Raw genomic sequence first — 14,606 nt, forward strand, 5'->3', positions numbered from 1 at the left:
CCTGGAAAATGGTGAGGCTCTTGGAACTCTATGATCTTCTTCCAGCCTTAACCATTCAGTGATTTTACATCCAGTAGAACATGGCCTAACCTTGACTGGACACCCCAAAATACACCCTGAGGAGACACTGCACGCACCCCACCTGAAGTCAGCTGGGTTTTTAACTCTGTTCCCCATGACCAAGGAAGGCAAAGACCAGAGGCTGAGGAGCTGGAGCTTGCATAAACAGGCTGGTAAGCAAGGAAAGCTGACACAAAATTGTGTGAGCTCCCAAGTAATTACATGGGGTTGCATGGAAGAGTGGGGAGGAAACTCCCTTTGTGCTGCTCTAGGCTCAGGAAGGCTTTTAAGCCAGATACCAGCTGGGAAGAAGATAGAGGTGAAGCAGAGTGGCATGGCCAGAGCTGTCCTTGGATTCCCCCAGCACTTCCCAAGTGCTCAGCATGGCAGATCCTTATCTCCTGCAAGCGTTGAACAGCAGCTGCAAGGAGCACTGCCTCCTCCTTGAGCAAGAAGCAACTGGGCCTTCAATCAGCTTAATTGCTGCCTCTCCTCTCAAACAGGACGGCCAGGGGGACTGCTGAACACGGCATGTGTGCTAGAGAAACACCCACCCATGCTCCTGCCTGTACATGCTGTCTCCTACCTGCTGCATTCCTCCTTGCTCTCCGTCACCAAAAACGTGCACCTCTTTGCAGGCCAGATCCCAGCTCTCCGTGTTAGGTTGCTGCCACCCCATGCACGAGTCCCTGCCCTCCCTAAGAGGAGTACTATGAAAGTTCATTAAACTGGAGGGTTCTGGAAAAGGCTAAGTTGGCCACTCACAGGGATCAGCCTAGAAAAGCTGTGAATGTCCCATCCCTGGAAGAGCTCAAGGTCAGGTCAGATGGGGTTTGGAGCAACCTGGTCTGGTGGAAGGTGTCCCTGCCCATGGTGGAGCCAGGGGCAGAACTGGATGATCTGTAAGATCCCTTCCAACTCAAACTATTCTATAATTGTATTCTGTGATTCTCTGATCTCTTCCCAACTGGTGCCATGGTCCACAGTGCCTTCAACCATCTGCAGAGGATGTTGGTACCTGCAAGGCCCAGCACAGCCCCATCTTGCAGTGCATTCAGTCCTGCCAACAACAAAATCAGTGAGATCCTCCCCCCACCTCCAGGTGGACACCCCCATCTCGGATTTATCCCTGACTCCCTTTCCAGTCATCAGATCAAGGGACAATGCCATAGATTACAGAGAGACTGATCTCAGACTGTCATGGATACTCCTTTCAGAGCTCCACCACCACAGAGGGACCCCTAGAACTCTCAGCTCACACCCACACATTCATACTGGAGATCCCAAAGCCTTGGGACATGACCCATGGCTCACAGCTTTCCCTGTCCCTGTTCCTAACCCACCTCAGCAAGCCAGGTCTCCACAGAGCAGGGAGGCAAAGCCACAGTCCAACCTCATAAGACTGGATTAAAAAATATTTTCTGAGGGCTGCCTTGGTAGATTCTGAACCATGATGAAACCTTCCTTTGATTATTTTGGATTGCTGCTGGCTGCCATGGCCAGCACTGGCTCTTCCCAGGCACAGCACAGCTCCCATCCCTGATCCCATCTACCTGCTTGGGATCAGCCCTTTTGCAACACCTCCACCTGAGGACATCCTGCTGCCTGAAAGGGTCTCCCCACTTCCCTCTGTGCCCAGGGAGTCTTGAACCCTCAGCTGTGCAGGGGCAAAGGTCCCACCTCCCCCCAGGACCTGGCAGACCCCGTGGGTCTGGGTACACGGTCCTGGAAGGTGGGAGGTGCTGCCTTGCTTGCACTGCAGTATCTGGAAACTCCCATGCTCGTAGGGATGAAAATGTAGGGCAGCTCTTGGGTTGGAAAGAAAATTATAATGTTTGCAACAAATATAGCTGAAAAGTCAAGTGGGGAATTAGGCACTGCTTGGCAAAGGTACAGGAATGCGGATCACCAGGGGTGGGTTTTGCCCTGGGAGCTTTCCTTGGGAAACAGAACAAGGAGGGGAAGGAGAAACTCTTTGCCCAGTCTCAAGCAATGACCCCCATGGCTCAGAAAGGGAATCCTGCAAATCCCCGCTCCATGCCATGACCACAGCGAGGAGCCGTGCTGCCCTGTCTGAGCCTCTCGCCGGGCAGGACCTCGAGGCAGAATTTGTTTTAACCATCGGAGAGAAAGAACATTTGAGTGGCAGCAGGAGAAGAGAGGCTTGCAGGGAGCTTGGAAAGGGCTGAGTCACTCGCTGTCGGCGTCAGCAACTGGGGAGAAAAGCGTGACTGCCAAACAGCCACCTGGAGCTTTGTCAGCTCATCGTTTAAAAAAAAAAAAAAAAAAAAAAAAAAAAAAAAAAAAAAAAAAAAAAAAGGGAAAAACTCAACTGACAGCCTCTCCCGCATCCCACTGGAGAGCTGAATGTGCCGCACGCAGCCGGAGAGCTCCGTGCAGAAGCAGTGGCTGTGAAAAATGCCCTTCCCTGGCTGCAGGTGCCGGTTTGTGTTGCAACACCTCCCCTGGGGCTCGCAGGGCAGAGGAGGCAGCGCCGCTCTCCCCCAGCACCCGGCAGCCTCCAGGGACGGGTCACGGCCAAGCCGGGGCTCGGTCCAAGCACCGGGGGCGGAGGCGATTAGAGAGACCTGGCACAGGCACGACGCAAGAGCTGCCTCCGCCTCGCAGAGATAACCGCGGCTGACTTCAGCCAGGGCTGACTCACCTGAGCCAGGGCATCTTGTCTGGATATCAGGTGGAGACAGGGAGAAGCAACGCATTTAAATGAGCTTTGATCTTTAAAGCAAACAACGCCGCCTTGTTTTGCAGCGCTCAGGCAGCCGTGGGTGACAGGCGAGGACGGCCAGGCTGGTTTTGGGGGGCCCCGTTCAAGGTGCTCGGTTTTCATAGGTGGGTGCTCAGCACTCAAAACAAGGGCTGTGATGAAGGGCTTATCATGAGAACTCATCTGGAGCTGCCAAATACCATCTTGTGCCTCTGTCTGCCTTGCAAATCTGCTGGGGTGAGTGAGACAACACAGCTGGGTAATGCAGAGAGGCACGACTGTGACTACCCCAGCTGCAGCCCAGTGACACATCTGGGAAGAGAAATCTCGTCCTTCTGTTTGCAGTTCCTCAATTTGTTCTATCCAGTCTCCATTCTGGGAATATTTCAGGGTAAAGCTGTGAGGAACTGGGCTGACCCCCATTACTGCCCTCCTTTGAGCAGGAGACCTCCTTCCAGCTGGAATCATCGTGTAGTCCTATGAAGATCCCAGAGAAGAAAGGATATCTTATAGCTCACAGGGTGCAAAACTGGGTCACTGAAGGAGATTCCAGAGAGATGCTCCCCTTGGAGCATGTGCCTTCTCCTGACACTGCACCTGTCTCCTCCAGCTCTATGTGTTACAGTTAAAATGTCCATGGCTACAGAGGGAATCATGTCCAGGCTGCCTGCTCCCCCCGCAGACAGCTCAGTGTCCTCTCTAAAGTGTGATTGTACTCAGTTTCATTGAATCCTGGGATCACAGAATGATTTGAGTTGGAAGGGGTCTCAAAGATCATCCAATCCCAACCCCCTGCCATGGGCGGGGACGCCTTCCACTATCCCAGGTTGCTGCAAGCCCACTCCAAACTGACTTTGAACACTTCCAGGGATGGGGTATCCACAGCTTGTCAGAAGATTTCAACATCCACAACTCATCAGATGTGGCTTTCAGACTCATCTGAAGCAGTTAAATCACTCCTCTACATGCACCCATAACTCAACCTGTCTTCTGTTTTCTCTTGAGAGTGTTTCTCTCATGAGATGCAGATTTACCACACTCAAAGCCCTGCAGAGATGTCTCTGGCTCCATCAGCTGTTGCCACGTGATCCATCATGTCCTGAAGAGTCTGAGCTGGGCCCCCTCACATTTTGATCCCTCAATCCACCACTGGGGTCCTTTCCAGCTGGATGGACTGAAGTCATAGAACATTTCTATGGAAATGCAGATGCCAAGGTGTGTCCAGAAAAGGGCACCAGTGCTGAGGGAGTGTCTGGAGAGCAACTCTGATGAGGAGTGGCTGAGGGAGCTGAGACCTGGAGGAAAGGAGGAGGTTGGAGCCAAGTGGGGCTTGGTCTCTTCTCCCGAGTCACAAATGGCAGGACAAGAGGAAATGGCCTCAATTTGTACCTGGCGTGGTTCTGATTGAATATCAGGAAGAATTTCTTTTCAGAAAGGGTGATCAAGCACTGGAACAGGCCAGCCAAGAAAGCTAAGGAGTCACCATCCCAGGAGGTATTTAAAAGTCATGTAGATGTGGCACTTGGGGACACAGTTTAGTGGTGAACATGATGGTTCTGGGTTAATGGTTGGACTTGGTGCACTTAGAGGTCTTTTCCAAGCTTAATGATTCTATGATTCTGTGAAATGGTTTCATACTAAGAGGGGCTGACCAGTCCCTGTGTGTGTTTGTCCTTTTCCACCCCATTTTTCTCCCCTCACAGCTTCTTCAGGAGCAATTTCACATTTATTTCCAGCTCACTGGAGGAAAAGGCTGCACAGCTTTGGGCCTTTTCCACTAAAGAAACAAATCCAGGCCCTAGTGATTGCCCACTGATCACTACTTTTTGAGATCTGTCAGACAGCCAACTCTTAGCTCATTTAATACGTGCTCTTCTAATGCGTGGTGCTTTTTCCCCCCACTGGAACACCACACTGTACAAATCTAGTATTTTACAAGCGTGTTGCACACCCAGTTATGTTTATGGGCCAACCTTATGATCTAAAATAATGACATCAAGCTGGCACAACCAGACCCCTGTTCCAAAACACCACGTTGACTGGCGTTTTTTATATTTCTGTTATTTATGCTTTCGTGAATCAGATTCTAGATCAGACTGTTTTTATTAACAATCAGCCTGTTGTTATTACTAGCCTGACATCACCCCTAGACATGTCTGGCCCACAAAAGCAGTTTTGCTGCTCAGCAGGCTCCTGAGGCTCAGCCCCACGTTAGCACTGGTACCAGAGACCAGGAGAAGGTGTTGGCCCATGCATCAAGGCCTTTGCATCTTGCAAGGATCTGAGCTCCAGGCTTGCTTGGGTTGAGCCTGAGGCAGCAGTTCTGTATCCAAAAACCGGTTTCCTTACTTTGTCCTGAAGTTTGTATGAAAGTCAGACAGAAGACTGATATTATGGCAGCCTCTAAACTCGTGAGGGTTCATTGTGTCTCTGTGCACAGTGGCCAAGGAGAGGAGATGGTTGTGGGGAGCCTGGCAGGATACACCAGGTGAGACTGAGCTCACCTCCCTGAGCTGGAGGAGGGGCACAGCCATAGTGACCCTGCAAACCTCTTTGTGTATGACAGCACAGTGCTGTGGTCCTGGACCCTGGGGCTGTGGGACAGCAGGGGTCAGGCTGGGTGTGATTACAGAATCACAGGGTTATTAAGGTTGGAAAAAACTGTAAGATCACTGAGTCCAACGATAAACCCAGCACCAATGTGTTCACCACTAAACCATGTCCCCAAGGGCCACATCTAAGTGTCTATTGAACACTTGCAGGGATGGTGATTCAGTGGAGGGTGCACAGCTTTAGGAAAATGTCCCTGCCCTGAAAAGATTAGGAAGCAGCAGCACCATTTCAAAAATGTCAGATCCTACCCAAAATCAAAGGTGAAGCAGCTGAACTGCTGAGACCAGTGAAGCAAGCTGTCAAACCCTGTGTGACCATTTCCATACAGACCCTCCTGTTGCCTCATCTCAGGCTCTGCTTGGGGCTGTTTGCCCTCATTTTATTCCACACATGCACTTTCCTCCATAGCATCTGCTTCAATTCCTGATCTTCTGGGTCCCCTGGAAACCTCTAAAACTTCAGTGTGAAAAAGAAGATACCTGAGATATTGAACCAAACCAAATCCTGGTGCAGAGTTTCACCTCCTCGCCCTGAGCTCACACCCAGCCCAGCCTCCTCCTCTCGCAGCCTGTGCTCCAGCAAAATCATTTGCACACTAAAAACCCCGCCAGACAAAGCCCCAGCCGCCCACCCGTGCTCTCAGCCTGCCACCGGCGTAGAGAATCCCCGTCCTTAAGGACACAGCCTTGAACAAAAGCCAGGGAAATTAAAAAAAAAAAAAGAAGCTTCTCTGCAGCCTGACCTTTTATTGTCTGAGCGGGGCTGCCAAACCCAACCCGCGCTGCGGGTCCTTCCCGCTCCTCGCATCCTGCCCGAGATTCCTCCCCTCCCTGCTGAGGCTCAGCCCCGGCTGTGTCATTGGGGCTTCCCAGGAGTGAGGAGGACAATGGGGGGATTCTCGGGGTGGTGTGGGCGGCTTCCTCTTCCTCCAGCCCAGGACGGCCTGGGGGATGGCTCGGTGGAGGGTGGGATCCGCAGCTCCTGGCAGATGGAGCAGTGAGCGAAGGTGGGAAAGCATCCGCAGCCTTGCGGGGTTGGCAACATTAGGAGGACCAGAGGGGACACGTCAGGTTTAAATAATCTTAACCCCTCCAGGGCCTATACAAGACACTTCAGGACACACACACACAAAAGTTTAAAAAAAAAAAAAAAAAAAAAAAAAAAAAAAAAAAAAAAAAAAGAGAGAGAGAGAGAAGAAGATAATCCCCCTGTGAATGCCTGATGCCGGCTGCCAGAGGAAAAGCTTGGCTCAGGGCTGTGCTTGCCCCAGCAGAGCCTGTCTCGCTTTTGCTGCCCTTCGCATTTCTCCCCCAGCCCCCGGCTCAGCCCGAGAGCTCCTGAGGACACGAGCTGAGCTGGAGCATCCCAGAGCCCAAAATCTGCCCTCCCTGCCTGCGAGCGGAGCCAGGGCTTGTCCACATCACACAGCGCTGGCTGCCTCTCATTAGCGCTGGGTGATAAATCCGGGGGGAGATGACAACCCAGCGGGATGAATCCAAGCGTCCGACCCTTTCAATTCTCTTCCTCCCATCACACATGGCCCGGCTTGCCTGGTCCCATCATCTACTGATGGCTGTGAGCCACTGCCCCCAGATAGGGAATGAACCCTAACGAATGGAGCATTTCCTTTGTGTCCTGTTGGGAAGCAGAGGTTGTCTGACCTCCCTGTCCAGCTGAAGGGAAAAGGAGATGCCATGACTGCCCTGTTAGACCATGGAGAGCTTCAGCCAGACTTGCAATGCCAACTGGCCTGGAACACCACTTTGGTTTGAGAGACAGCTTGGGTGAAAAACCACTTGGTCTTGTGGTTTACTCCAGTGTCACTGTTCCCTCTTGAAAAACAGGCTGTTGTGGCTGCAAACAGGATTTATTGAAGTCAGTAAACAGCCAAGAGAGGTGGTGCCCAGCACCCTCCCCTCCATAAGCCTTGATCCAGCCTGGCACAGGAGACTGGGAGGGTTTTAAAAGCCAGTGTGCCACGGATGGGGATGCTTGCATGGAGGCTGGGTAGAGGCAGGTGGCAGAGGGGTTTCCATGGATCACTGAATCACAAAATGGTTTGAGTTGGAAGGGTCCTTAAAATGTAATCTAGTCCAGACTCAACTAAACCAGGTTGATCAGAGCCCCATCCAACCTGATCTTGAATGTTCCCAAGAATGAGGCATCCACCAACTCCCTGGGTGACCTGTGCTAGTGTTTTACCACCCTCACTGTAAAAAAACTTCTAATATTGAATCTAAATTGACCATCTTTCAGTTTAAACCACTGCCCCTTGAACCACCACTAGAGACCCAGCTAAAAAGTCTCTTCTCATCTTTCTTATATGCTCCTTTTAGGCACTGAAAAGGCCTTCCTTTAGCCTTCTCATCTCCAGGCTGAACAGCCCCAGCTGTCCTAGGCTGCCTCCAAAGCAGAGGTGCTCCAGCCCCCTAATCTTGATCATGGGCCTCCTCTAGACCCACTTCAACAGGTCCATGTCTGTGTTGTACTTGTGTTGTTATGATTTTCAGATGGCACAGAAATAACAACATGACTCTCCATGACGGTAAAGATGAGAGCAAACTTTATTCTTCTAAATTCTACTTTTATAGAGTAGTTCGGTACAAAGAACATGATTGGTTATTCAGTGTCTGCACCCTTTTGTAAACATTTCTTTCCAATAAACATGTTGGAAAAACACCACCTGCAGATAGTTTCTCACTTCCCAAGGTTTATTTGAATTCTTCTTTAAGATTTCTCAGGCTAACATGAGAAAGTTGCTCGCTTGCCTTTCACACAGACACTGGCAGAACCTGGAGCCTTAATTCAGACCTATGTCAGCCCCACATACCTGGATTGATAAAAGGCATTGCCTCAACCCAGGTGCAGCAACTGGCTTTGTTGAACCTCTTGAGATTCCCATGGCCCACTTCCCAAGCTTGTCCAGGTCCCTCAGGATGGCACCATGTCCCACAGTCACATTCTTCAGGGTGCAGAGGCACAGCTCAGCCCATTTTTGCACCAGTGATTCTCTGTCCTCCATCCTGCCAAGCACAGGGAGGGGACCCTCAGTGCCACAGTCCCAAGGACAGGGGCTGCTTTTCCCCTGCAAATCTGGAAAGAAAAAAATCTCCTTAAGGACTCTTCTATTCAGCATCATTTGTGTTGAAACTGCCTGGATTACTCACATATATCTTGCTTCTTTAGGAAAACAAGGGAGAAAAGCTGGGCTGTGGTGGTAAAAACACTTTGCTGTGCCAAGAGGATCCCTGCTGGGTTTGCAAAGCCTTCCCTGGGGTCTTGCAACCCCTCTCTGTCAGTGGCACTTTGGGAAGACCATAAACCATCACTGGCCTGTCATGTTTTTGGGGACTGCCAGCCCCAGGGGTGATGGAGAACAATGTCCTCTCTGCAGACCTACACAAACTGCTCTGGGCCCAGCCCTGCTGCTGTCCAGGGTGGACAAGCTGTGCATTCATCCCCTTCCAAGGAAAAAAGGGCTCAGGATCATTTATCAGCTCTGACCCCTGAAAAGAAAGGGGTCAGAGGGGTCAGAACTCACTGTGGAGTTTCTGCACAGCCTTGTAGAGTTGTGCTTTGGTTTATGGTGCATTTTCCATCACACAAGGCTTGTCTGTAATAAAAGGTGAGAGGATGTAGGAAGACGGAAGCCTCGGGTTTGGGGTTAAGTCAGGGTGGGACACATGCTGGATTGGGAAGAAGGAACTGTAGGGTGTGGCTTCATGATGATGCTCAGTTACATTTGGAACATCTAGTTCCTTCTGGAGGCATCTCAGACCCTGCCACCAGTCTGGGGAGAAAACACCACTGTGGGTTGGAGCATGAGGCAGCAGATGAGGTCATGGACACAGAGACAGAGAAGGCTGGAGGCTTGAGGTGCAGCCTCAGACAGCCACTCATCTGCTGGTAAATCAATTCTCTTTTGGAGCAGCCTGACTCCTTTTTGGAGCACAGTTTCTTGGCTGTGGTGGGCAGTGGAACAGTGGGGTTGGCTGGGACACGTGGGTGAGCTGCAGGCCCAGCTGCTCTCAGCCCAGCCCAGCATTGGCCCAGCCACACGTGGGGTATCAGTGACCTCTCCAGGAGCCTGCAGCACCAGCACACCCTGGGCTTCCCCACATGGGACAGCCAGGGAAGGGTCCTAAGGCAAACTCCATGGTCTGAGAGGACAGAAGGAGGCAGAAGGGATGTAATGCATGACAAGGCAAACTCACTTCTAATTCTTTCCTCTCCACTAACTTCTCTGGAGAAACCAGCAAGGGGGGGGAAAGGCTAAATAAAATAAAACAGAATAAATAGAACAAAAGAGAACACCTGGGAGCAGGTCTTTGTAACTCCAGCTGTAGTGGACTATTCCTGAGCCAAGATTAAAACACTTAAACAAGGCCAACCTGGCCATCCCCCAGGCAGGCCATGTGAATGACAAATGCATCAGCCGTGCTGGCAGCTCTCTTTCATGAGTTTCTTTATAAAGAAACATTATATAATTAACTGCAGGCCAATTAAACACATCAAACAATCACTGTTGATAACCTCCACCACCCTGTGCTCTCAGGAAATCTGAGAGTGGTAAAACAGGTCTGGCCCTCAGAGTGGGAGTAACAACTCACATGGCTTGAGGATGTCAGGGATGGGCCATGGCTGCTCACTGGAATGTCACGAGGCTCCTCCTCATCTCCTGCCCTCCTGGCTCAGCTGGATGTCCCCAGCGTGGTTACCCAAACCTGGGACACAAGAGAAGGAAGAAGACACATATAAAAATGAAACCATGAGCCTTCCACAGGCTCCCATCTGGATGGCCAAGGCCTTTTCCAGCCCCTCACACTGCAGAGCTCTCAGCTTTCTGCTGTAGCACCCACAGCAGGTTTGCAATGAATTTTCTTTAGTGTTTCTGCTCTGCTGCTCCAAACTCTGGGAGAATTGGAGCCACTCACAGCAAACTGGGGCTGGAAAACCTACTGGTGTCAGAAAAACAGCCCCAGGATGTCACTGCTCCAGGGTGCCATGCACGAGGGTAGAAAGCTTCTGTGGGCACAGGTCTGCTGCTCCCTGGGCTCTGCTCTGCAGAAGGGTCTTTTGCAGCCTGGAGGGGAGCAGATTCCCTAGGGCTGATGGGCAGAACCTGTGCATAGCAAGGGATGTTCCTGTCAAAATCGTTACAGGAGATTGTTCGTGAAACAACTTCACTGCTTGGAGCAGCTGGACCCAACCCTTCCTGAATGAACTCTGTCAGGGCCAGACCAAGAAATTGCTCCTGGATCCTGGGTTTTAAGAAGCCCAGCAGACTCCAAAGCAGTGGTCTTAGGAGAGTGCACCATGGAGAGTGCTCTTCCAAAAGTTTTCCAAGAGGAGAACCACAGCATCTTGAGAAAACCTCACTTTTTCTAAAGCCACATACCTCACCTTGGACATTCAGTGTGCCCAGTTAAAGTATTCCTCAGGAGTGCAGAGGCTGAGGAGTGAAGATCTGTCTCCTAGTGGGCATTTCTCAGGAATAATGCACAGAATACTGCTTCCCCAGCCCGGGATCAGATGCAGAATAAGATGGGTGCACCCCAAATTCAGCAACGTTTCTAAGTACCCTTTCAGCTGATAGGTGGGGCTGGATGTTCATGCTGCCTCCATCAAACTGGGTAAGGGGAGCTGAAACCCCTGTGATACCTTGTGAGTGTTGTCTCAGGGGTTTTTTTCTCCTTTAGGTCATTTGTATTCATTACTATTGTGCCCTTATTTTGGGAGCTGACACTGAAAAAATGGTCCCATCACATGGTGAGGCAGATAGATATGAGAGAAGGCCTTTGATTTTTTGGGGCTTTATCTTAATTACACAGTTTAAATGCTTTGGGGAGATTTCTTTCTGCTTTTTTTTCAAAGCAAAAGGAATGGGCAATAATGCCTTGTGCTTATAGGCAGCCATATGATGTGCTTCCTTATTGGGCTAATAATTGCTGGGAAAAGACTAATGAAGGGCAGATATTTGAATAGTTAAGTACTTTTTTTGTTTGTTTGTTTTTGTTAAATGAGGGAAAGGGTTGAGTGCCTTGACTGCTACACCAGCTACCCATTGGATCCATAAGATTTGTGTTCCCTGTGTTCTTGGGCTAAGTTATCAAATATTTACAGGCTGGGGCTGTGGTTCAGCAGAGCACTCTCAGCTGTGTGCTCAAATCTCCTTGGCCTCAGTGGCACGTAAATGCAACCTTGTGCAACGTGCTAGATGTGAGGACCTTGGATTTTCTGGATAACAAAGACAACATTTGTCATTGCCAAACCAAGGGTCACCGAGTCACGTTGCTGACTAGCACAAAGCCCTTCATCCCTTTTGTTCTCTCTGAAATGGTGAAATAGTAGCTGACTAGGTGATTTTCACAAGTTTCTACTTTTTTCTTTGTGGGTTTGTGCGTGAATGTTGTTGATTTCTAGATTATCTATATGAAAACCTTTGAACCTGGATTCTAAATTCACACTACCTTGATTTGCTTTTTGGTGCTGCTGCTGTAATGTAATCATGGAGATTTTCTCATATCCACCAGGAGAAGAAAGATTATTGAGAATGTCTGATGTCCCTTTTTTGTGTCAAAATGCAGAAGGACTCACTCAGCAGGTGGCCAGAAGGGTCTCTTCTCCAGAAGGCTCATTCACCCCTGAGCCAGGCACAGGGAACACCTCAGATCAAACCCCCTCACATTCAGTGTGTGCATTTCTCTTTTCCTTGCTCTTGCACTCCCTCTGCTGATCCCAGGGATGTTAGAAGAAAAATGCTGGTGACAAGAGATAAGCAAAGTACAGGGGGAAAACAGATGTATAGCAAAAAACAAACCAAGTCATCCCAGATGGAGAATACCCGAAAATCAGAGGGCAGAAAAGAAAAAAAAACAGAGTGATAAATGAAGAAGTAGTAAATATAGTTTCCCCCTATCAGCTGATTTCTTCCCTCTGGTGACAGTGACATGACCCAAGGGAATGGCTGGAGCTGTGTCAGGGGAGGTTTAGGCTGGATATTGGAAAAGGAACAGATGGAATTTACCCTCCTACCCCCTTTCCAAACCATGAGCCAGGTCACCTGTCTGCTGCTCACCCACCCTCCTCTGTGGATTCCTCTTGATCCTTTGGGGTGAACTTGAGCTCTGCTTGCATGTTGAGTGCCTACCCCTCAGAAAAACCAAACCCAGATTTAGAAGGCTCCTTGCTCACAAAAGCTGTGGCTGTCCCATCCTTCGAAGCGTTCAAGGCCAGGTTGGATGTGGCTTGGAGCAACCTGGGATTGTGGAAGGTGTCTCTGCCCCATGGCAGGGAACAAGACAATCTTTAAGGTCCCTTCTAACCCAAACCTTTCTGTGATTCTTTGATTTTTATGATTCCTCTTTGAGGGCCTGAAGAAACACAACCCACGGGGGCTCAGTTAACCTTTCCCCAGGCCTTGCCTTTCATAAGCCAAAGAGATAAATGGGACTGCTGGGAAGCAGGGAAGAAGCACAGAATTGCTCTATGTGTCCTTTGGAAGGTCCCAAAAGGAAAAGGTCCTTGACAAGGAGTTTATTTTCATTAAAAATTACAGGCCCAGCTCAACCAGTCAAATAAACAAAGCAAGTCTGTAAAACAGCAAGTGCAAAAGGTCCTGGGTTATTTATAAAGGGCTTCTAAGTATATTAGGCCTAACACCAAGATAAATCAACCCTGCTAGGATTCCAGAGGCATATCACATGTGGCTCTAGCTGTTGTCAGCTTTGTGCTGGAATATATTTAGTGGCCTGTTTCACTACAAACCTTCGCTGCTTTTTCCCTAGTGACTCCCCCTTGAAAACTGATACATTGGGACCAGACACAGGTTTTTGTCTTCAGTCCCATATTGACTTGACCAAATCCTTCATGGAATCATAGAATATTTTGGATTGGGAAACATGTGAAAGATCATCTTGTTCAAATCCCTCTGCCATGGGCAGAGACACCTTCCACTATCCCAGGTTGCTCCAGGCCCCATCCAACCTGGTCTTGAACACTTCCAGGGATAAGGTATCCATGGTTTCTCAGGACAACCAACTCCAGTGCCTCACCACCCTTACATGGAAGAATTTCTCCCTCATACCTAGTCTAAATCTACCCTCCTTCAGCCTAAAGCCACTCCCCTTGTACATTCTCTGTGTGCTCTTGTCAAAAATCCCTCTTCACAACCATTCAAATCCATGCCCCTGCATTCAGCAGACATTTTGCCACCCAGTGTGTTAAAGAGTGGTGAAGGACCCTGTTCACAACCAGGTTATTGGATCCAACAGGATTGGAGGGTTTTTTCCCTGAAACGGGATATTCAGTACAGAGGGTCAACCAACATGTGCCACTGAGAACTTCAGCTGAAATAAATCTCAGTAATTACTTCTCAGCTGATCAGAAGGAAGATGGGGATCTTTGGGATCTTGTAGGATTTGTTCACATGGTCATTTGAAGACCCTGGGAAACAGACATGTGCTGCTCCAGCTCAACCTCCCTCCATTTCAGATCACTTCTTACAGTGATCTGGCACAAACCCAGAACTTCTTTTTGGATCCTTTCTTCTGAAGTCTTCTTTCTTCTCCAGTCCCACCAGAACAAATCTGCACCTTCCCAGGGTGCAGAGCAAGTCCAGAACAACATGAGGTGTTCAGCACTGAACAGAGGGTTTGACTGGGGATTCATGGTGTGATTTTTGGGACTGTCCTGTGAAGGGCCAGGAGCTGGACTCGAGGATCCTTGTGGGTCCCTTCCAACTCAGGATATCGTAGGACTGGCTATGGAATTGTCTACATGGGCTTTACTTTATGCTAAGGGTGCAATTTGTTGTCCTAACACAGGCTTTTCAGATCAGATAGGGTGTTCCCATCAACCTCCAGCTGCCACAAGAGGATATGGGTGTCTTAAGGGTTTCGTGGCCTTCCATAAATATCTGTAGGGTATCCTGGAGTATTCTGAACAGTACCAGATGTTTAGACAACTTCATAATTCTCTTTAAACCCCCAGAAACCTGGAGAAAGCTTATGCCATTTAGTGCCTTGCACTGTAAAGTTAGGGATAGCCCCATTTCCAAGTCTCATTTCTGCTTTTTATTGCTCCAGCTCCTGTTTGGAAAGAATGCCACATGAGGGAAGGGAATGTTTTAAAGGGAAAATATTCCTAGAGCAACGTTCAGATGGGTGCCCATGATTAGGATCCCAGTCTACTCCTCCAATAATCTGGC

At 49.5% G+C, this 14,606-nt stretch overlaps 1 long non-coding RNA gene across 1 annotated transcript in view; it reads right to left on the reverse strand.

Annotated features, from left to right (window-relative positions):
- Window positions 1-7,968: 7,968 nt before the first annotated feature.
- Window positions 7,969-14,606, reverse strand: part of LOC134561914 (uncharacterized) — a 34,918-nt gene continuing 28,280 nt past the window's right edge. The window contains exons 2-3 of the long non-coding RNA XR_010083013.1: window positions 10,009-10,122; window positions 7,969-8,491 (exon numbers count right to left, since the gene is read on the reverse strand). This is a non-coding gene — a long non-coding RNA (uncharacterized LOC134561914). The remainder of the gene's footprint in view (window positions 8,492-10,008; window positions 10,123-14,606) is intronic.

This window comes from Prinia subflava, chromosome 1 (assembly GCF_021018805.1).
Source record: "Prinia subflava isolate CZ2003 ecotype Zambia chromosome 1, Cam_Psub_1.2, whole genome shotgun sequence".
Classification (NCBI taxonomy): Eukaryota; Metazoa; Chordata; class Aves; order Passeriformes; family Cisticolidae; genus Prinia; species Prinia subflava.